Below are 23,967 nucleotides of genomic sequence, written 5' to 3' on the forward strand. Positions count from 1 at the left end.
GTAGATGAAGCACTAACAGGAGGCTTTAAAATTTTCATTCTAGTGTCTTTCGTTTGGGAGAAAAATGCAAAGGTACAATGCAGCTTTTCCTTGCCGATATCTCTCTTTTGCAAAGAGATAGGCATTGGAAAATTCAGGGCTATAACGTGTAGATGAAGCACTAACAGGAGGCTTTAAAATTTTCATTCTAGTGTCTTTCGTTTGGGAGAAAAATGCAAAGGTACAATACAGCTTTTCCTTGCCGATATCTCTCTTTTGCAAAGAGATAGGCATTGGAAAATTCAGGGCTATAACGTGTAGACGAAGCACTAACAGGAGGCTTTAAAATTTTCATTCTAGTGTCCTTCGTTTGGGAGAAAAATGCCAAGGTACAATGCAGCTTTTCCTTGCCGATATCTCTCTTTTGCAAAGAGATAGGCATTGGAAAATTCAGGGCTATAACGTGTAGATGAAGCACTAACAGGAGGCTTTAAAATTTTCATTCTAGTGTCCTTCGTTTGGGAGAAAAATGCAAAGGTACAATACAGCTTTTCCTTGCCGATATCTCTCTTTTGCATAGAGATAGGCATTGGAAAATTCAGGGCTATAACGTGTAAATGAAGCACTAACAGAAGGCTTTAAAATTTTCATTCTAGTGTCTTTCGTTTGGGAGAAAAATGCAAAGGTACAATACAGCTTTTCCTTGCCGATATCTTTCTTTTGCAAAGAGATAGGCATTGGAAAATTCAGGGCTATAACGTGTAGATGAAGCGCTAACAGGAGGCTTTAAAATTTTCATTCTAGTGTCCTTCGTTTGGGAGAAAAATGCAAAGGTACAATGCAGCTTTTCCTTGCCGATATCTCTCTTTTGCAAAGAGATAGGCATTGGAAAATTCAGGGCTATAACGTGTAGATGAAGCACTAACAGGAGGCTTTAAAATTTTCATTCTAGTGTCCTTCGTTTGGGAGAAAAATGCAAAGGTACAATGCAGCTTTTCCTTGCCGATATCTCTCTTTTGCAAAGAGATAGACATTGGAAAATTCAGGGCTATAACGTGTAAATGAAGCACTAACAGAAGGCTTTAAAATTTTCATTCTAGTGTCTTTCGTTTTGGAGAAAAATGCAAAGGTACAATACAGCTTTTCCTTGCCGATATCTTTCTTTTGCAAAGAGATAGGCATTGGAAAATTCAGGGCTATAACGTGTAGATGAAGCACTAACAGGAGGCTTTAAAATTTTCATTCTAGTGTCCTTCGTTTGGGAGAAAAATGCAAAGGTACAATGCAGCTTTTCCTTGCCGATATCTCTCTTTTGCAAAGAGATAGGCATTGGAAAATTCAGGGCTATAACGTGTAGACGAAGCACTAACAGGAGGCTTTAAAATTTTCATTCTAGTGTCTTTCGTTTGGGAGAAAAATGCAAAGGTACAATACAGCTTTTCCTTGCCGATATCTCTCTTTTGCAAAGAGATAGGCATTGGAAAATTCAGGGCTATAACGTGTAGACGAAGCACTAACAGGAGGCTTTAAAATTTTCATTCTAGTGTCCTTCGTTTGGGAGAAAAATGCAAAGGTACAATACAGCTTTTCCTTGCCGATATCTCTCTTTTGCATAGAGATAGGCATTGGAAAATTCAGGGCTATAACGTGTAAATGAAGCACTAACAGAAGGCTTTAAAATTTTCATTCTAGTGTCTTTCGTTTGGGAGAAAAATGCAAAGGTACAATACAGCTTTTCCTTGCCGATATCTTTCTTTTGCAAAGAGATAGGCATTGGAAAATTCAGGGCTATAACGTGTAGATGAAGCACTAACAGGAGGCTTTAAAATTTTCATTCTAGTGTCCTTCGTTTGGGAGAAAAATGCAAAGGTACAATGCAGCTTTTCCTTGCCGATATCTCTCTTTTGCAAAGAGATAGGCATTGGAAAATTCAGGGCTATAACGTGTAGATGAAGCACTAACAGGAGGCTTTAAAATTTTCATTCTAGTGTCCTTCGTTTGGGAGAAAAATGCAAAGGTACAATGCAGCTTTTCCTTGCCGATATCTCTCTTTTGCAAAGAGATAGGCATTGGAAAATTCAGGGCTATAACGTGTAAATGAAGCACTAACAGAAGGCTTTAAAATTTTCATTCTAGTGTCTTTCGTTTTGGAGAAAAATGCAAAGGTACAATACAGCTTTTCCTTGCCGATATCTTTCTTTTGCAAAGAGATAGGCATTGGAAAATTCAGGGCTATAACGTGTAGATGAAGCACTAACAGGAGGCTTTAAAATTTTCATTCTAGTGTCCTTCGTTTGGGAGAAAAATGCAAAGGTACAATGCAGCTTTTCCTTGCCGATATCTCTCTTTTGCAAAGAGATAGGCATTGGAAAATTCAGGGCTATAACGTGTAGACGAAGCACTAACAGGAGGCTTTAAAATTTTCATTCTAGTGTCTTTCGTTTGGGAGAAAAATGCAAAGGTACAATACAGCTTTTCCTTGCCGATATCTCTCTTTTGCAAAGAGATAGGCATTGGAAAATTCAGGGATATAACGTGTAGATGAAGCACTAACAGGAGGCTTTAAAATTTTCATTCTAGTGTCCTTCGTTTGGGAGAAAAATGCAAAGGTACAATGCAGCTTTTCCTTGCCGATATCTCTCTTTTGCAAAGAGATGGGCATTGGAAAATTCAGGGCTATAACGTGTAGATGAAGCACTAACAGGAGGCTTTAAAATTTTCATTCTAGTGTCTTTCGTTTGGGAGAAAAATGCAAAGGTACAATACAGCTTTTCCTTGCCGATATCTCTCTTTTGCAAAGAGATAGGCATTGGAAAATTCAGGGATATAACGTGTAGATGAAGCACTAACAGGAGGCTTTAAAATTTTCATTCTAGTGTCCTTCGTTTGGGAGAAAAATGCAAAGGTTCAATACAGCTTTACCTTGCCGATATCTCTCTTTTGCAAAGAGATAGGCATTGGAAAATTCAGGGCTATAACGTGTAGATGAAGCACTAACAGGAGGCTTTAAAATGTTCATTCTAGTGTCTTTCGTTTGGGAGAAAAATGCAAAGGTACAATACAGCTTTTCCTTGCCGATATCTCTCTTTTGCAAAGAGATAGGCATTGGAAAATTCAGGGCTATAACGTGTAGACGAAGCACTAACAGGAGGCTTTAAAATTTTCATTCTAGTGTCCTTCGTTTGGGAGAAAAATGCAAAGGTACAATGCAGCTTTTCCTTGCCGATATCTCTCTTTTGCAAAGAGATAGGCATTGGAAAATTCAGGGCTATAACGTGTAGATGAAGCACTAACAGGAGGCTTTAAAATTTTCATTCTAGTGTCCTTCGTTTGGGAGAAAAATGCAAAGGTACAATACAGCTTTTCCTTGCCGATATCTCTCTTTTGCATAGAGATAGGCATTGGAAAATTCAGGGCTATAACGTGTAAATGAAGCACTAACAGAAGGCTTTAAAATTTTCATTCTAGTGTCTTTCGTTTGGGAGAAAAATGCAAAGGTACAATACAGCTTTTCCTTGCCGATATCTTTCTTTTGCAAAGAGATAGGCATTGGAAAATTCAGGGCTATAACGTGTAGATGAAGCACTAACAGGAGGCTTTAAAATTTTCATTCTAGTGTCCTTCGTTTGGGAGAAAAATGCAAAGGTACAATGCAGCTTTTCCTTGCCGATATCTCTCTTTTGCAAAGAGATAGGCATTGGAAAATTCAGGGCTATAACGTGTAGATGAAGCACTAACAGGAGGCTTTAAAATTTTCATTCTAGTGTCCTTCGTTTGGGAGAAAAATGCAAAGGTACAATGCAGCTTTTCCTTGCCGATATCTCTCTTTTGCAAAGAGATAGGCATTGGAAAATTCAGGGCTATAACGTGTAAATGAAGCACTAACAGAAGGCGTTAAAATTTTCATTCTAGTGTCTTTCGTTTTGGAGAAAAATGCAAAGGTACAATACAGCTTTTCCTTGCCGATATCTTTCTTTTGCAAAGAGATAGGCATTGGAAAATTCAGGGCTATAACGTGTAGATGAAGCACTAACAGGAGGCTTTAAAATTTTCATTCTAGTGTCCTTCGTTTGGGAGAAAAATGCAAAGGTACAATGCAGTTTTTCCTTGCCGATATCTCTCTTTTGCAAAGAGATAGGCATTGGAAAATTCAGGGCTATAACGTGTAGACGAAGCACTAACAGGAGGCTTTAAAATTTTCATTCTAGTGTCCTTCGTTTGGGAGAAAAATGCAAAGGTACAATGCAGCTTTTCCTTTCCGATATCTCTCTTTTGCAAAGAGATGGGCATTGGAAAATTCAGGGCTTTAACGTGTAGATGAAGCACTAACAGGAGGCTTTAAAATTTTCATTCTAGTGTCTTTCGTTTGGGAGAAAAATGCAAAGGTACAATACAGCTTTTCCTTGCCGATATCTCTCTTTTGCAAAGAGATAGGCATTGGAAAATTCAGGGATATAACGTGTAGATGAAGCACTAACAGGAGGCTTTAAAATTTTCATTCTAGTGTCCTTCGTTTGGGAGAAAAATGCAAAGGTTCAATACAGCTTTACCTTGCCGATATCTCTCTTTTGCAAAGAGATAGGCATTGGAAAATTCAGGGCTATAACGTGTAGATGAAGCACTAACAGGAGGCTTTAAAATGTTCATTCTAGTGTCTTTCGTTTGGGAGAAAAATGCAAAGGTACAATACAGCTTTTCCTTGCCGATATCTCTCTTTGCAAAGAGATAGGCATTGGAAAATTCAGGGCTATAACGTGTAGATGAAGCACTAACAGGAGGCTTTAAAATTTTCATTCTAGTGTCCTTCGTTTGGGAGAAAAATGCAAAGGTACAATGCAGCTTTTCCTTGCCGATATCTCTCTTTTGCAAAGAGATAGGCATTGGAAAATTCAGGGCTATAACGTGTAGATGAAGCACTAACAGGAGGCTTTAAAATTTTCATTCTAGTGTCTTTCGTTTGGGAGAAAAATGCAAAGGTACAATACAGCTTTTCCTTGCCGATATCTATCTTTTGCATAGAGATAGGCATTGGAAAATTCAGGGCTATAACGTGTAAATGAAGCACTAACAGAAGGCTTTAAAATTTTCATTCTAGTGTCTTTCGTTTGGGAGAAAAATGCAAAGGTACAATACAGCTTTTCCTTGCCGATATCTTTCTTTTGCAAAGAGATAGGCATTGGAAAATTCAGGGCTATAACGTGTAGATGAAGCACTAACAGGAGGCTTTAAAATTTTCATTCTAGTGTCCTTCGTTTGGGAGAAAAATGCAAAGGTACAATGCAGCTTTTCCTTGCCGATATCTCTCTTTTGCAAAGAGATAGGCATTGGAAAATTCAGGGCTATAACGTGTAAATGAAGCACTAACAGAAGGCTTTACAATTTTCATTCTAGTGTCCTTCGTTTGGGAGAAAAATGCAAAGGTACAATGCAGCTTTTCCTTGCCGATATCTCTCTTTTGCAAAGAGATAGGCATTGGAAAATTCAGGGCTATAACGTGTAGATGAAGCACTAACAGGAGGCTTTAAAATTTTCATTCTAGTGTCCTTCGTTTGGGAGAAAAATGCAAAGGTACAATGCAGCTTTTCCTTGCCGATATCTCTCTTTTGCAAAGAGATAGGCATTGGAAAATTCAGGGCTATAACGTGTAGATGAAGCACTAACAGGAGGCTTTAAAATTTTCATTCTAGTGTCTTTCGTTTGGGAGAAAAATGCAAAGGTACAATGCAGCTTTTCCTTGCCGATATCTCTCTTTTGCAAAGAGATAGGCATTGGAAAATTCAGGGCTATAACGTGTAGATGAAGCACTAACAGGAGGCTTTAAAATTTTCATTCTAGTTTCTTTCGTTTGGGAGAAAAATGCAAAGGTACAATACAGCTTTTCCTTGCCGATATCTCTCTTTTGCAAAGAGATAGGCATTGGAAAATTCAGGGCTATAACGTGTAGATGAAGCACTAACAGGAGGCTTTAAAATTTTCATTCTAGTGTCCTTCGTTTGGGAGAAAAATGCCAAGGTATAATATAGCTTTTCCTTGCCGATATCTCTCTTTTGCAAAGAGATAGGCATTGGAAAATTCAGGGCTATAACGTGTAGATGAAGCACTAACAGGAGGCTTTAAAATTTTCATTCTAGTGTCCTTCGTTTGGGAGAAAAATGCCAAGGTACAATATAGCTTTTCCTTGCCGATATCTCTCTTTTGCAAAGAGATAGGCATTGGAAAATTCAGGGCTATAACGTGTAGATGAAGCACTAACAGGAGGCTTTACAATTTTAATTCTAGTGTCCTTCGTTTGGGAGAAAAATGCAAAGGTACAATATAGCTTTTCCTTGCCGATATCTCTCTTTTGCAAAGAGATAGGCATTGGAAAATTCAGGGCTATAACGTGTAGATGAAGCACTAACAGGAGGCTTTAAAATTTTAATTCTAGTGTCCTTCGTTTGGGAGAAAAATGCAAAGGTACAATATAGCTTTTCCTTGCCGATATCTCTCTTTTGCAAAGAGATAGGCATTGGAAAATTCAGGGCTATAACGTGTAGATGAAGCACTAACAGGAGGCTTTAAAATTTTCATTCTAGTGTCCTTCGTTTGGGAGAAAAATGCAAAGGTTCAATACAGCTTTACCTTGCCGATATCTCTCTTTTGCAAAGAGATAGGCATTGGAAAATTCAGGGCTATAACGTGTAGATGAAGCACTAACAGGAGGCTTTAAAATGTTCATTCTAGTGTCTTTCGTTTGGGAGAAAAATGCAAAGGTACAATACAGCTTTTCCTTGCCGATATCTCTCTTTTGCAAAGAGATAGGCATTGGAAAATTCAGGGCTATAACGTGTAGACGAAGCACTAACAGGAGGCTTTAAAATTTTCATTCTAGTGTCCTTCGTTTGGGAGAAAAATGCAAAGGTACAATGCAGCTTTTCCTTGCCGATATCTCTCTTTTGCAAAGAGATAGGCATTGGAAAATTCAGGGCTATAACGTGTAGATGAAGCACTAACAGGAGGCTTTAAAATTTTCATTCTAGTGTCCTTCGTTTGGGAGAAAAATGCAAAGGTACAATACAGCTTTTCCTTGCCGATATCTCTCTTTTGCATAGAGATAGGCATTGGAAAATTCAGGGCTATAACGTGTAAATGAAGCACTAACAGAAGGCTTTAAAATTTTCATTCTAGTGTCTTTCGTTTGGGAGAAAAATGCAAAGGTACAATACAGCTTTTCCTTGCCGATATCTTTCTTTTGCAAAGAGATAGGCATTGGAAAATTCAGGGCTATAACGTGTAGATGAAGCACTAACAGGAGGCTTTAAAATTTTCATTCTAGTGTCCTTCGTTTGGGAGAAAAATGCAAAGGTACAATGCAGCTTTTCCTTGCCGATATCTCTCTTTTGCAAAGAGATAGGCATTGGAAAATTCAGGGCTATAACGTGTAGATGAAGCACTAACAGGAGGCTTTAAAATTTTCATTCTAGTGTCCTTCGTTTGGGAGAAAAATGCAAAGGTACAATGCAGCTTTTCCTTGCCGATATCTCTCTTTTGCAAAGAGATAGGCATTGGAAAATTCAGGGCTATAACGTGTAAATGAAGCACTAACAGAAGGCGTTAAAATTTTCATTCTAGTGTCTTTCGTTTTGGAGAAAAATGCAAAGGTACAATACAGCTTTTCCTTGCCGATATCTTTCTTTTGCAAAGAGATAGGCATTGGAAAATTCAGGGCTATAACGTGTAGATGAAGCACTAACAGGAGGCTTTAAAATTTTCATTCTAGTGTCCTTCGTTTGGGAGAAAAATGCAAAGGTACAATGCAGTTTTTCCTTGCCGATATCTCTCTTTTGCAAAGAGATAGGCATTGGAAAATTCAGGGCTATAACGTGTAGACGAAGCACTAACAGGAGGCTTTAAAATTTTCATTCTAGTGTCCTTCGTTTGGGAGAAAAATGCAAAGGTACAATGCAGCTTTTCCTTTCCGATATCTCTCTTTTGCAAAGAGATGGGCATTGGAAAATTCAGGGCTTTAACGTGTAGATGAAGCACTAACAGGAGGCTTTAAAATTTTCATTCTAGTGTCTTTCGTTTGGGAGAAAAATGCAAAGGTACAATACAGCTTTTCCTTGCCGATATCTCTCTTTTGCAAAGAGATAGGCATTGGAAAATTCAGGGATATAACGTGTAGATGAAGCACTAACAGGAGGCTTTAAAATTTTCATTCTAGTGTCCTTCGTTTGGGAGAAAAATGCAAAGGTTCAATACAGCTTTACCTTGCCGATATCTCTCTTTTGCAAAGAGATAGGCATTGGAAAATTCAGGGCTATAACGTGTAGATGAAGCACTAACAGGAGGCTTTAAAATGTTCATTCTAGTGTCTTTCGTTTGGGAGAAAAATGCAAAGGTACAATACAGCTTTTCCTTGCCGATATCTCTCTTTGCAAAGAGATAGGCATTGGAAAATTCAGGGCTATAACGTGTAGATGAAGCACTAACAGGAGGCTTTAAAATTTTCATTCTAGTGTCCTTCGTTTGGGAGAAAAATGCAAAGGTACAATGCAGCTTTTCCTTGCCGATATCTCTCTTTTGCAAAGAGATAGGCATTGGAAAATTCAGGGCTATAACGTGTAGATGAAGCACTAACAGGAGGCTTTAAAATTTTCATTCTAGTGTCTTTCGTTTGGGAGAAAAATGCAAAGGTACAATACAGCTTTTCCTTGCCGATATCTATCTTTTGCATAGAGATAGGCATTGGAAAATTCAGGGCTATAACGTGTAAATGAAGCACTAACAGAAGGCTTTAAAATTTTCATTCTAGTGTCTTTCGTTTGGGAGAAAAATGCAAAGGTACAATACAGCTTTTCCTTGCCGATATCTTTCTTTTGCAAAGAGATAGGCATTGGAAAATTCAGGGCTATAACGTGTAGATGAAGCACTAACAGGAGGCTTTAAAATTTTCATTCTAGTGTCCTTCGTTTGGGAGAAAAATGCAAAGGTACAATGCAGCTTTTCCTTGCCGATATCTCTCTTTTGCAAAGAGATAGGCATTGGAAAATTCAGGGCTATAACGTGTAAATGAAGCACTAACAGAAGGCTTTACAATTTTCATTCTAGTGTCCTTCGTTTGGGAGAAAAATGCAAAGGTACAATGCAGCTTTTCCTTGCCGATATCTCTCTTTTGCAAAGAGATAGGCATTGGAAAATTCAGGGCTATAACGTGTAGATGAAGCACTAACAGGAGGCTTTAAAATTTTCATTCTAGTGTCCTTCGTTTGGGAGAAAAATGCAAAGGTACAATGCAGCTTTTCCTTGCCGATATCTCTCTTTTGCAAAGAGATAGGCATTGGAAAATTCAGGGCTATAACGTGTAGATGAAGCACTAACAGGAGGCTTTAAAATTTTCATTCTAGTGTCTTTCGTTTGGGAGAAAAATGCAAAGGTACAATGCAGCTTTTCCTTGCCGATATCTCTCTTTTGCAAAGAGATAGGCATTGGAAAATTCAGGGCTATAACGTGTAGATGAAGCACTAACAGGAGGCTTTAAAATTTTCATTCTAGTTTCTTTCGTTTGGGAGAAAAATGCAAAGGTACAATACAGCTTTTCCTTGCCGATATCTCTCTTTTGCAAAGAGATAGGCATTGGAAAATTCAGGGCTATAACGTGTAGATGAAGCACTAACAGGAGGCTTTAAAATTTTCATTCTAGTGTCCTTCGTTTGGGAGAAAAATGCCAAGGTATAATATAGCTTTTCCTTGCCGATATCTCTCTTTTGCAAAGAGATAGGCATTGGAAAATTCAGGGCTATAACGTGTAGATGAAGCACTAACAGGAGGCTTTAAAATTTTCATTCTAGTGTCCTTCGTTTGGGAGAAAAATGCCAAGGTACAATATAGCTTTTCCTTGCCGATATCTCTCTTTTGCAAAGAGATAGGCATTGGAAAATTCAGGGCTATAACGTGTAGATGAAGCACTAACAGGAGGCTTTACAATTTTAATTCTAGTGTCCTTCGTTTGGGAGAAAAATGCAAAGGTACAATATAGCTTTTCCTTGCCGATATCTCTCTTTTGCAAAGAGATAGGCATTGGAAAATTCAGGGCTATAACGTGTAGATGAAGCACTAACAGGAGGCTTTAAAATTTTAATTCTAGTGTCCTTCGTTTGGGAGAAAAATGCAAAGGTACAATATAGCTTTTCCTTGCCGATATCTCTCTTTTGCAAAGAGATAGGCATTGGAAAATTCAGGGCTATAACGTGTAGATGAAGCACTAACAGGAGGCTTTAAAATTTTCATTCTAGTGTCCTTCGTTTGGGAGAAAAATGCAAAGGTTCAATACAGCTTTACCTTGCCGATATCTCTCTTTTGCAAAGAGATAGGCATTGGAAAATTCAGGGCTATAACGTGTAGATGAAGCACTAACAGGAGGCTTTAAAATGTTCATTCTAGTGTCTTTCGTTTGGGAGAAAAATGCAAAGGTACAATACAGCTTTTCCTTGCCGATATCTCTCTTTTGCAAAGAGATAGGCATTGGAAAATTCAGGGCTATAACGTGTAGACGAAGCACTAACAGGAGGCTTTAAAATTTTCATTCTAGTGTCCTTCGTTTGGGAGAAAAATGCAAAGGTACAATGCAGCTTTTCCTTGCCGATATCTCTCTTTTGCAAAGAGATAGGCATTGGAAAATTCAGGGCTATAACGTGTAGATGAAGCACTAACAGGAGGCTTTAAAATTTTCATTCTAGTGTCCTTCGTTTGGGAGAAAAATGCAAAGGTACAATACAGCTTTTCCTTGCCGATATCTCTCTTTTGCATAGAGATAGGCATTGGAAAATTCAGGGCTATAACGTGTAGATGAAGCACTAACAGGAGGCTTTAAAATTTTCATTCTAGTGTCCTTCGTTTGGGAGAAAAATGCAAAGGTACAATGCAGCTTTTCCTTGCCGATATCTCTCTTTTGCAAAGAGATAGGCATTGGAAAATTCAGGGCTATAACGTGTAGATGAAGCACTAACAGGAGGCTTTAAAATTTTCATTCTAGTGTCCTTCGTTTGGGAGAAAAATGCAAAGGTACAATGCAGCTTTTCCTTGCCGATATCTCTCTTTTGCAAAGAGATAGGCATTGGAAAATTCAGGGCTATAACGTGTAAATGAAGCACTAACAGAAGGCTTTAAAATTTTCATTCTAGTGTCTTTCGTTTTGGAGAAAAATGCAAAGGTACAATACAGCTTTTCCTTGCCGATATCTCTCTTTGCAAAGAGATAGGCATTGGAAAATTCAGGGCTATAACGTGTAGATGAAGCACTAACAGGAGGCTTTAAAATTTTCATTCTAGTGTCCTTCGTTTGGGAGAAAAATGCAAAGGTACAATGCAGCTTTTCCTTGCCGATATCTCTCTTTTGCAAAGAGATAGGCATTGGAAAATTCAGGGCTATAACGTGTAGATGAAGCACTAACAGGAGGCTTTAAAATTTTCATTCTAGTGTCTTTCGTTTGGGAGAAAAATGCAAAGGTACAATACAGCTTTTCCTTGCCGATATCTCTCTTTTGCATAGAGATAGGCATTGGAAAATTCAGGGCTATAACGTGTAAATGAAGCACTAACAGAAGGCTTTAAAATTTTCATTCTAGTGTCTTTCGTTTGGGAGAAAAATGCAAAGGTACAATACAGCTTTTCCTTGCCGATATCTTTCTTTTGCAAAGAGATAGGCATTGGAAAATTCAGGGCTATAACGTGTAGATGAAGCACTAACAGGAGGCTTTAAAATTTTCATTCTAGTGTCCTTCGTTTGGGAGAAAAATGCAAAGGTACAATGCAGCTTTTCCTTGCCGATATCTCTCTTTTGCAAAGAGATAGGCATTGGAAAATTCAGGGCTATAACGTGTAAATGAAGCACTAACAGAAGGCTTTACAATTTTCATTCTAGTGTCCTTCGTTTGGGAGAAAAATGCAAAGGTACAATGCAGCTTTTCCTTGCCGATATCTCTCTTTTGCAAAGAGATAGGCATTGGAAAATTCAGGGCTATAACGTGTAGATGAAGCACTAACAGGAGGCTTTAAAATTTTCATTCTAGTGTCCTTCGTTTGGGAGAAAAATGCAAAGGTACAATGCAGCTTTTCCTTGCCGATATCTCTCTTTTGCAAAGAGATAGGCATTGGAAAATTCAGGGCTATAACGTGTAGATGAAGCACTAACAGGAGGCTTTAAAATTTTCATTCTAGTGTCTTTCGTTTGGGAGAAAAATGCAAAGGTACAATGCAGCTTTTCCTTGCCGATATCTCTCTTTTGCAAAGAGATAGGCATTGGAAAATTCAGGGCTATAACGTGTAGATGAAGCACTAACAGGAGGCTTTAAAATTTTCATTCTAGTTTCTTTCGTTTGGGAGAAAAATGCAAAGGTACAATACAGCTTTTCCTTGCCGATATCTCTCTTTTGCAAAGAGATAGGCATTGGAAAATTCAGGGCTATAACGTGTAGATGAAGCACTAACAGGAGGCTTTAAAATTTTCATTCTAGTGTCCTTCGTTTGGGAGAAAAATGCCAAGGTATAATATAGCTTTTCCTTGCCGATATCTCTCTTTTGCAAAGAGATAGGCATTGGAAAATTCAGGGCTATAACGTGTAGATGAAGCACTAACAGGAGGCTTTAAAATTTTCATTCTAGTTTCTTTCGTTTGGGAGAAAAATGCAAAGGTACAATACAGCTTTTCCTTGCCGATATCTCTCTTTTGCAAAGAGATAGGCATTGGAAAATTCAGGGCTATAACGTGTAGATGAAGCACTAACAGGAGGCTTTAAAATTTTCATTCTAGTGTCCTTCGTTTGGGAGAAAAATGCAAAGGTACAATATAGCTTTTCCTTGCCGATATCTCTCTTTTGCAAAGAGATAGGCATTGGAAAATTCAGGGCTATAACGTGTAGATGAAGCACTAACAGGAGGCTTTAAAATTTTCATTCTAGTGTCCTTCGTTTGGGAGAAAAATGCAAAGGTTCAATACAGCTTTACCTTGCCGATATCTCTCTTTTGCAAAGAGATAGGCATTGGAAAATTCAGGGCTATAACGTGTAGATGAAGCACTAACAGGAGGCTTTAAAATGTTCATTCTAGTGTCTTTCGTTTGGGAGAAAAATGCAAAGGTACAATACAGCTTTTCCTTGCCGATATCTCTCTTTTGCAAAGAGATAGGCATTGGAAAATTCAGGGCTATAACGTGTAGACGAAGCACTAACAGGAGGCTTTAAAATTTTCATTCTAGTGTCCTTCGTTTGGGAGAAAAATGCAAAGGTACAATGCAGCTTTTCCTTGCCGATATCTCTCTTTTGCAAAGAGATAGGCATTGGAAAATTCAGGGCTATAACGTGTAGATGAAGCACTAACAGGAGGCTTTAAAATTTTCATTCTAGTGTCCTTCGTTTGGGAGAAAAATGCAAAGGTACAATACAGCTTTTCCTTGCCGATATCTCTCTTTTGCATAGAGATAGGCATTGGAAAATTCAGGGCTATAACGTGTAGATGAAGCACTAACAGGAGGCTTTAAAATTTTCATTCTAGTGTCCTTCGTTTGGGAGAAAAATGCAAAGGTACAATGCAGCTTTTCCTTGCCGATATCTCTCTTTTGCAAAGAGATAGGCATTGGAAAATTCAGGGCTATAACGTGTAGATGAAGCACTAACAGGAGGCTTTAAAATTTTCATTCTAGTGTCCTTCGTTTGGGAGAAAAATGCAAAGGTACAATGCAGCTTTTCCTTGCCGATATCTCTCTTTTGCAAAGAGATAGGCATTGGAAAATTCAGGGCTATAACGTGTAAATGAAGCACTAACAGAAGGCTTTAAAATTTTCATTCTAGTGTCTTTCGTTTTGGAGAAAAATGCAAAGGTACAATACAGCTTTTCCTTGCCGATATCTTTCTTTTGCAAAGAGATAGGCATTGGAAAATTCAGGGCTATAACGTGTAGATGAAGCACTAACAGGAGGCTTTAAAATTTTCATTCTAGTGTCCTTCGTTTGGGAGAAAAATGCAAAGGTACAATGCAGTTTTTCCTTGCCGATATCTCTCTTTTGCAAAGAGATAGGCATTGGAAAATTCAGGGCTATAACGTGTAGACGAAGCACTAACAGGAGGCTTTAAAATTTTCATTCTAGTGTCCTTCGTTTGGGAGAAAAATGCAAAGGTACAATGCAGCTTTTCCTTTCCGATATCTCTCTTTTGCAAAGAGATGGGCATTGGAAAATTCAGGGCTTTAACGTGTAGATGAAGCACTAACAGGAGGCTTTAAAATTTTCATTCTAGTGTCTTTCGTTTGGGAGAAAAATGCAAAGGTACAATACAGCTTTTCCTTGCCGATATCTCTCTTTTGCAAAGAGATAGGCATTGGAAAATTCAGGGATATAACGTGTAGATGAAGCACTAACAGGAGGCTTTAAAATTTTCATTCTAGTGTCCTTCGTTTGGGAGAAAAATGCAAAGGTTCAATACAGCTTTACCTTGCCGATATCTCTCTTTTGCAAAGAGATAGGCATTGGAAAATTCAGGGCTATAACGTGTAGATGAAGCACTAACAGGAGGCTTTAAAATGTTCATTCTAGTGTCTTTCGTTTGGGAGAAAAATGCAAAGGTACAATACAGCTTTTCCTTGCCGATATCTCTCTTTGCAAAGAGATAGGCATTGGAAAATTCAGGGCTATAACGTGTAGATGAAGCACTAACAGGAGGCTTTAAAATTTTCATTCTAGTGTCCTTCGTTTGGGAGAAAAATGCAAAGGTACAATGCAGCTTTTCCTTGCCGATATCTCTCTTTTGCAAAGAGATAGGCATTGGAAAATTCAGGGCTATAACGTGTAGATGAAGCACTAACAGGAGGCTTTAAAATTTTCATTCTAGTGTCTTTCGTTTGGGAGAAAAATGCAAAGGTACAATACAGCTTTTCCTTGCCGATATCTCTCTTTTGCATAGAGATAGGCATTGGAAAATTCAGGGCTATAACGTGTAAATGAAGCACTAACAGAAGGCTTTAAAATTTTCATTCTAGTGTCTTTCCAAAATTCCAAATTGCCTCTTTTTCCTGCCAGTATAAGTATGGACTGTGTGACGTGCCTACTTGGATGCGGTCACTCATATAATCCTCCACCATTCTTTCAATGGTGAGAGAATCATATGCAGTGACAGTAGACGACATGTCCGTAATCGTTGTCAGGTCCTTCAGTCCGGACCAGATGTCAGCATCAGCAGTCGCTCCAGACTGCCCTGCATCACCGCCAGCGGGTGGGCTCGGAATTCTGAGCCTTTTCCTCGCACCCCCAGTTGCGGGAGAATGTGAAGGAGGAGATGTTGACAGGTCGCGTTCCGCTTGACTTGACAATTTTCTCACCAGCAGGTCTTTCAACCCCAGTAGACTTGTGTCTGCCGGAAAGAGAGATCCAAGGTAGGCTTTAAATCTAGGATCGAGCACGGTGGCCAAAATGTAGTGCTCTGATTTCAACAGATTGACCACCCGTGAATCCTTGTTAAGCGAATTAAGGGCTCCATCCACAAGTCCCACATGCCTAGCGGAATCGCTCCGTGTTAGCTCCTCCTTCAATGTCTCCAGCTTCTTCTGCAAAAGCCTGATGAGGGGAATGACCTGACTCAGGCTGGCAGTGTCTGAACTGACTTCACGTGTGGCAAGTTCAAAGGGCATCAGAACCTTGCACAACGTTGAAATCATTCTCCACTGCGCTTGAGACAGGTGCATTCCACCTCCTATATCGTGCTCAATTGTATAGGCTTGAATGGCCTTTTGCTGCTCCTCCAACCTCTGAAGCATATAGAGGGTTGAATTCCACCTCGTTACCACTTCTTGCTTCAGATGATGGCAGGGCAGGTTCAGTAGTTTTTGGTGGTGCTCCAGTCTTCTGTACGTGGTGCCTGTACGCCGAAAGTGTCCCGCAATTTTTCTGGCCACCGACAGCATCTCTTGCACGCCCCTGTCGTTTTTTAAATAATTCTGCACCACCAAATTCAAGGTATGTGCAAAACATGGGACGTGCTGGAATTTGCCCATATTTAATGCACACACAATATTGCTGGCGTTGTCCGATGCCACAAATCCACAGGAGAGTCCAATTGGGGTAAGCCATTCCGCGATGATCTTTCTCAGTTGCCGTAAGAGGTTTTCAGCTGTGTGCGTATTCTGGAAACCGGTGATACAAAGCGTAGCCTGCCTAGGAAAGAGTTGGCGTTTGCGAGATGCTGCTACTGGTGCCGCCGCTGCTGTTCTTGCGGCGGGAGTCCATACATCTACCCAGTGGGCTGTCACAGTCATATAGTCCTGACCCTGCCCTGCTCCACTTGTCCACATGTCCGTGGTTAAGTGGACATTGGGTACAACTGCATTTTTTAGGACACTGGTGAGTCTTTTTCTGAGGTCTGTGTAAATTTTCGGTATCGCCTGCCTAGAGAAGTGGAACCTAGATGGTATTTGGTAACGGGGGCACACTGCCTCAATAAATTGTCTAGTTCCCTGTGAACTAACGGCGGATACCGGACGCACGTCTAACACCAACATAGTTGTCAAGGCCTCAGTTATCCGCTTTGCAGCAGGATGACTGCTGTGATATTTCATCTTCCTCGCAAAGGACTGTTGAACAGTCAATTGCTTACTGGAAGTAGTACAAGTGGGCTTACGACTTCCCCTCTGGGATGACCATCGACTCCCAGCAGCAACAACAGCAACGCCAGCAGCAGTAGGCGTTACACGCAAGGATGCATCGGAGGAATCCCAGGCAGGAGAGGACTCGTCAGAATTGCCAGTGACATGGCCTGCAGGACTATTGGCATTCCTGGGGAAGGAGGAAATTGACACTGAGGGAGTTGGTGGGGTGGTTTGCGTGAGCTTGGTTACAAGAGGAAGGGATTTACTGGTCAGTGGACTGCTTCCGCTGTCACCCAAAGTTTTTGAACTTGTCACTGACTTATTATGAATGCGCTGCAGGTGACGTATAAGGGAGGATGTTCCGAGGTGGTTAACGTCCTTACCCCTACTTATTACAGCTTGACAAAGGGAACACACGGCTTGACACCTGTTGTCCGCATTTCTGTTAAAATAGTTCCACACCGAAGAGCTGATTTTTTTGGTATTTTCACCAGGCATGTCAACGGCCATATTCCTCCCACGGACAACAGGTGTCTCCCCGGGTGCCTGACTTAAACAAAACACCTCACCATCAGAATCCTCCTGGTCAATTTCCTCCCCAGCGCCAGCAACACCCATATCCTCCTCATCCTAGTGTACTTCAACACTGACATCTTCAATCTGACTATCAGGAACTGGACTGCGGGTGCTCCTTCCAGCACTTGCAGGGGGCGTGCAAATGGTGGAAGGCGCATGCTCTTCACGTCCAGTGTTGGGAAGGTCAGGCATCGCAACCGACACAATTGGACTCTCCTTGTGGATTTGGGATTTCGAAGAACGCACAGTTCTTTGCGGTGCTACTGCTTTTGCCAGCTTGAGTCTTTTCATTTTTCTAGCGAGAGGCTGAGTGCCTCCATCCTCATGTGAAGCTGAACCACTAGCCATGAACATAGGCCAGGGCCTCAGCCGTTCCTTGCCACTCCGTGTGGTAAATGGCATATTGGCAAGTTTACGCTTCTCCTCCGACAATTTTATTTTAGGTTTTGGAGTCCTTTTTTTACTGATATTTGGTGTTTTGGATTTGACATGCTCTGTACTATGACATTGGGCATCGGCCTTGGCAGACGACGTTGCTGGCATTTCATCGTCTCGGCCATGACTAGTGGCAGCAGCTTCAGCACGAGGTGGAAGTGGATCTTGATCTTTCCCTAATTTTGGAACCTCAACATTTTTGTTCTCCATATTTTAATAGGCACAACTAAAAGGCACCTCAGGTAAACAATGGAGATGGATGGATACTAGTATACAATTATGGACGGACTGCCGAGTGCCGACACAGAGGTAGCTACAGCCGTGAACTACCGTACTGTGTCTGCTGCTAATATAGACTGGTTGATAAAGAGATGTCGTAGTATGTATGTATGAAGAAGAAAGAAAAAAAAACCACGGTTAGGTGGTATACAATTATGGACGGACTGCCGAGTGCCGACACAGAGGTAGCCACAGCCGTGAACTACCGTACTGTACTGTGTCTGCTGCTAATATAGACTGGTTGATAAAGAGATGTCGTAGTATGTATGTATAAAGAAGAAAGAAAAAAAAACCACGGTTAGGTGGTATACAATTATGGACGGACTGCCGAGTGCCGACACAGAGGTAGCCACAGCCGTGAACTACCGTACTGTACTGTGTCTGCTGCTAATATAGACTGGTTGATAAAGAGATGTCGTAGTATGTATGTATGAAGAAGAAAGAAAAAAAAAACACGGTTAGGTGGTATACAATTATGGACGGACTGCCGAGTGCCGACACAGAGGTAGCCACAGCCGTGAACTACCGTACTGTACTGTGTCTGCTGCTAATATAGACTGGTTGATAAAGAGATGTCGTAGTATGTATGTATGAAGAAGAAAGAAAAAAAAACCACGGTTAGGTGGTATACAATTATGGACGGACTGCCGAGTGCCGACACAGAGGTAGCCACAGCCGTGAACTACCGTACTGTACTGTGTCTGCTGCTAATATAGACTGGTTGATAAAGAGATGTCGTAGTATGTATGTATAAAGAAGAAAGAAAAAAAAACCACGGTTAGGTGGTATACAATTATGGACGGACTGCCGAGTGCCGACACAGAGGTAGCCACAGCCGTGAACTACCGTACTGTACTGTGTCTGCTGCTAATATAGACTGGTTGATATAGAGATGTCGTAGTATGTATGTATGAAGAAGAAAGAAAAAAAAACCACGGTTAGGTGGTATACAATTATGGACGGACTGCCGAGTGCCGACACAGAGGTAGCCACAGCCGTGAACTACCGTACTGTACTGTGTCTGCTGCTAATATAGACTGGTTGATAAAGAGATGTCGTAGTATGTATGTATGAAGAAGAAAGAAAAAAAAACCACGGTTAGGTGGTATACAATTATGGACGGACTGCCGAGTGCCGACACAGAGGTAGCCACAGCCGTTAACTACCGTACTGTACTGTGTCTGCTGCTAATATAGACTGGTTGATAAAGAGATGTAGTAGTATGTATGTATAAAGAAGAAAGAAAAAAAAAACCACGGGTAGGTGGTATACAATTATGGATGGACTGCCGAGTGCCGACACAGAGGTAGCTACAGCCGTGAACTACCGTACTGTGTCTGCTGCGACTGGATGATAAATAATGATATAAAAAATATATATATATCACTACTGCAGCCGGACAGGTATATATATTATATAATGACGGACCTGCTGGACACTGTCTGTCAGCAGAATGAGTTTTTTATTGAATAAAAAAAAAAACACCACACAAGTGAAGTCACACGACGAGTGTTTAACTTTTTCAGGCAATCACAATATAGTATACTACTAACTATACTGGTGGTCAGTGTGGTCAGGTCACTGGTCAGTCACACTGGCAGTGGCACTCCTGCAGCAAAAGTGTGCACTGTTTAATTTTAATATAATATGTACTCCTGGCTCCTGCTATAACCTATAACTGGCACTGCAGTGCTCCCCAGTCTCCCCCACAATTATAAGCTGTGTGAGCTGAGCACAGTCAGATATATAATATATATATACATAGATGATGCAGCACACTGGGCTGAGCAGTGCACACAGATATGGTATGTGACTGTCTTGTACTCCTGGCTCCTGCTATAACCTATAACTGGCACTGCAGTGCTCCCCAGTCTCCCCCACAATTATAAGCTGTGTGAGCTGAGCACAGTCAGATATATATACATAGATGATGCAGGCATGCAGCACACTGGGCTGAGCAGTGCACACAGATATGGTATGTGACTGAGTCACTGTGTGTACCGTTTTTTTCAGGCAGAGAACGGATATATTAAATAAAACAACTGCACTGCTGGTGGTCACTGTGGTCAGTCACTAAACTCTGCACTCTCTTCTACAGTATCAGCCTCAGGTCAATCTCTCTCTCTCTCTCCTAATCTAAATGGAGAGGACGCCAGCCACGTCCTCTCCCTATCAATCTCAATGCACGTGTGAAAATGGCGGCGACGCGCGGCTCCTTATATAGAATCCGAGTCTCGCGAGAATCCGACAGCGTCATGAGGGTGAAAATGTTTCTCACAAAATCGTTGCCCCAATGCATCATTGAAATTCAAGCTGGAAAGATGATTTTAATATATCACTTGTACATTTTGTATTGCTCTTCTGGTGACAATGTAGTTTGTTTTTGTCAATTACCATTTTAATAATAGGGTAAAGAAAATTAAGTGGATTTTTAAAAGAAAACAATACTTTCAATATACTATTAAAACAAATTAAAATGGTAAAAGTTATTGTACTTTAATGAAAAATAAAAGAGCAAAAATATCAATCCCAGTTTTGGATTACTTTAATTAACAAAAAAAATGCATATAGCAGAGGATAGTTTTAATCTGCTTACCTCTGGGTTATGGGCCCAGCATGCTTCCATTGCAATACTCTGCTGCACATGTAAGTGCAAGAGATCCTGAAGCACTCACTCATCATGGGAAAGTACCAATGTGTTTCTTCGTTGGTGGATGGAAGAAACATCTTACAAAAACTCTCCAGATTATTGACTTTTTAAAGTTTTTCTAGGAAACGTTTTAGATGAATGCTTATTAGCCTTTGTCAGTATGTACTTTTGCAAAGTGTCTCTGTGGCGCAATCAGTTAGTGTGTACGGCTATAAACCAAAAGGTTGGTGGTTCAATCCCACCCAGGGACGTAATTGACCATGTTATCAGATTTTGGTGATCTTTAAGTAGACAAGTCAAAATTTCAAATCCCCTCTTATGGTGTAGGGTACCTGGCCTTCTCTGATGTAATCAGAGTTAGATTTGATTCAGTGATTTTATAAAAACAGCTAGGAAGCACAATTTAGCAATGGGTTGCAGAGAAAAAAAATATGCTGGCAGAAAAATCCAATTGAGTGATTAAACAGCTCTTCATTTTCAGCCTTTATTTTTATGCTAACAAATTTGTTCTCTAAAAAGTGTCCACAAAGCCAAGTCTCTGATTAACACCTTTGTAGGGATGGTTTTTCACCTATAACTAAATTAAACTTGCTTCATTGGAAAGGCAGCAAGATGCATCCTCATTTCAATGTCTACAGAAATAATACAGGTTGACACCAGGAAACATTAACGCCACTGCATCCTTGCTGCTTTCTCATGAAGAAGTCTGTTTAATGTGAAAACAAGGTGATATCTAATTAGCACACAGGTAAGGAATTAAGAAAATCTTTATTTAAGGGTGAAGATGTTTCTCACAAAATCGTTGCCCCAATGCATCATTGAAATTCAAGCAGGAAAGATGATTTTAATATATCACTTGTACATTTTGTATTGCTCTTCTGGTGACAATGTAGTTTGTTTTTGTCAATTACCCTTTTAATAATAGGGTAAAGAAAATTAAGTGGATTTTTTAAAGAAAACTATACTGTCAATATACTATTAAAACAAATTAAAATGGTAAAAGTTATTGTACTTTAAGTAAAAATAAAAGAGCAAAAATATCAATCCCAGTTTTGATTACTTAAATTAACAAAAAAAAATGCATATAGCAAAGGATAGTTTCAATCTGCCTACCTCTGGGTTATGGGCCCAGCATGCTTCCATTGCAGTACTCTGCTGCACATGTAAGTGCAAGAGATCCTGAAGCACTCAGTCATCATGGGAAAGTACCAATGTGTTTCTTCGTTGGTTGATGGAAGAAACATCTTACAAAAACTCTCCAGATTATTGACTTTTTAAAGTTTTTCTAGGAAACGTTCTAGATGTATGCTTATTAGACTTTGTCAGTATGTACTTTTTGCAAAGTGTCTCTGTAGCGCAATCGGTTAGTGTGTCCGGCTACTAACCAAAAGGTTGGTGGTTCAATTCCAACCAGGGACGTAATTGACCTTGTTATCAGATTTTGGTGATCTTTAAGTAGACAAGTCAAAATTTCAAACCCCCTGTTATGGTGTAGGGTACCTGGCCTTCTCTGATGTAATCAGAGTTAGATTTGATTCAGTGATTTTATAAAAACAGCTAGGAAGCACACTTTAGCAGTGGGTTGCAGAGAAAAAGAAATATGCTGGCAAAAAAAATCCAATTGAGTGATTAAACAGCTCTTCATTTTCTGGCTTTATTTTTATGCTAACAAATTTGTTCTTTGAAAAGTGTCCACAAAGCCAAGTCTCTGATTAACACCTTTGTAGGGATGGTTTTTCACCTATTACTAAATTAAACTTGCTTCATTGGAAAGGCAGCAAGATACATCCTCATTTCAATGTGTACTGAAATAATACAGAATGACACCAGGAAACATTAACGCCACTGTGTCCTTGCTGCTTTCTCATGTGGAAGTCTGTTTAATGTGAAAACAAGGTGATATCTAATTAGCACACAGGTAAGGAATTAAGAAAATCTTTATTTAAGGGTGAAGATGTTTCTCACAAAATCGTTGCCCCAATGCATCATTGAAATTCAAGCTGGAAAGATGATTTTAATATATCACTTGTACATTTTGTATTGCTCTTCTGGTGACAATGTAGTTTGTTTTTGTCAATTACCATTTTAATAATAGGGTAAAGAAAATTAAGTGGATTTTTGAAAGAAAACAATACTGTCAATATACTATTAAAACAAATTAAAATGGTAAAAGTTATTGTACTTTAAGTAAAAATAAAAGAGCCAAAATATCAATCCCAGTTTTGGATTACTTTAATTAACAAAAAAAAATGCATATAGCAGAGGATAGTTTCAATCTGCCTACCGCTGGGTTATGGGCCCAGCATGCTTCCATTGCTGTACTCTGCTGCACATGTAAGTGCAAGAGATCCTGAAGCACTCACTCATCATGGGAAAGTACCAATGTGTTTCTTCGTTGATTGATGGAAGAAACATCTTACAAAAACTCTCCAGATTATTGACTTTTTAAAGTTTTTCTAGGAAACGTTCTAGATGTATGCTTATTAGCCTTTGTCAGTATGTAGTTTTTACAAAGTGTCTCTGTGGCGCAATCGGTTAGTGTGTCTGGCTACTAACCGAAAGGTTGGTGGTTCAATCCCAACCAGGGACGTAATTGACATTGTTATCAGATTTTGGTGATCTTTAAGTAGACAAGTCAAAATTTCAAACTCCCTGTTATGGTGTAGGGTACCTGGCCTTCTCTGATGTAATCAGAGTTAGATTTGATTCAGTGATTTTATAAAAACAGATAGGAAGCACAATTTAGCAGTGGGTTGCAGAGAAAAAGAAATATGCTGGCAAAAAAAAACCAATTGAGTGATTTAAACAGCTCTTCATTTTCTGGCTTTATTTTTATGCTAACAAATTTGTTCTCTGAAAAGTGTCCACAAAGCCAAGTCTCTGATTAACACCTTTGTAGGGATGGTTTTTCACCTATTACTAAATTAAACTTGCTTCATTGGAAAGGCAGCAAGATGCATCTTCATTTCAATGTCTACTGAAATAATACAGGTTGACACCAGGAAACATTACCGCCACTGCATCCTTGCTGCTTTCTCATGTAGAAGTCTGTTTAATGTGAAAACAAGGTGATATCTAATTAGCACACAGGTAAGGGATTAAGAAAATCTTTATTTAAGGGTGAAAATGTTTCTCACAAAATCGTTGCCCCAATGCATCATTGAAATTCAAGCTGGAAAGATGATTTTAATATATCACTTGTACATTTTGTATTGCTCTTCTGGTGACAATGTAGTTTGTTTTTGTCAATTACCATTTTATTAATAGGGTAAAGAAAATTAAGTGGATTTTTTAAAGAAAACTATACTGTCAATATACTATTAAAACAAATTTAAATGGTAAAAGTTATTGTACTTTAAGTAAAAATAAAAGAGCCAAAATATCAATCCCAGTTTTGGATTACTTTAATTAACAAAAAAAAATGCATATAGCAGAGGA

This window comes from Pseudophryne corroboree, unplaced genomic scaffold, assembly GCF_028390025.1.
Source record: "Pseudophryne corroboree isolate aPseCor3 unplaced genomic scaffold, aPseCor3.hap2 scaffold_2063, whole genome shotgun sequence".
NCBI classification, from domain to species: domain Eukaryota; kingdom Metazoa; phylum Chordata; class Amphibia; order Anura; family Myobatrachidae; genus Pseudophryne; species Pseudophryne corroboree.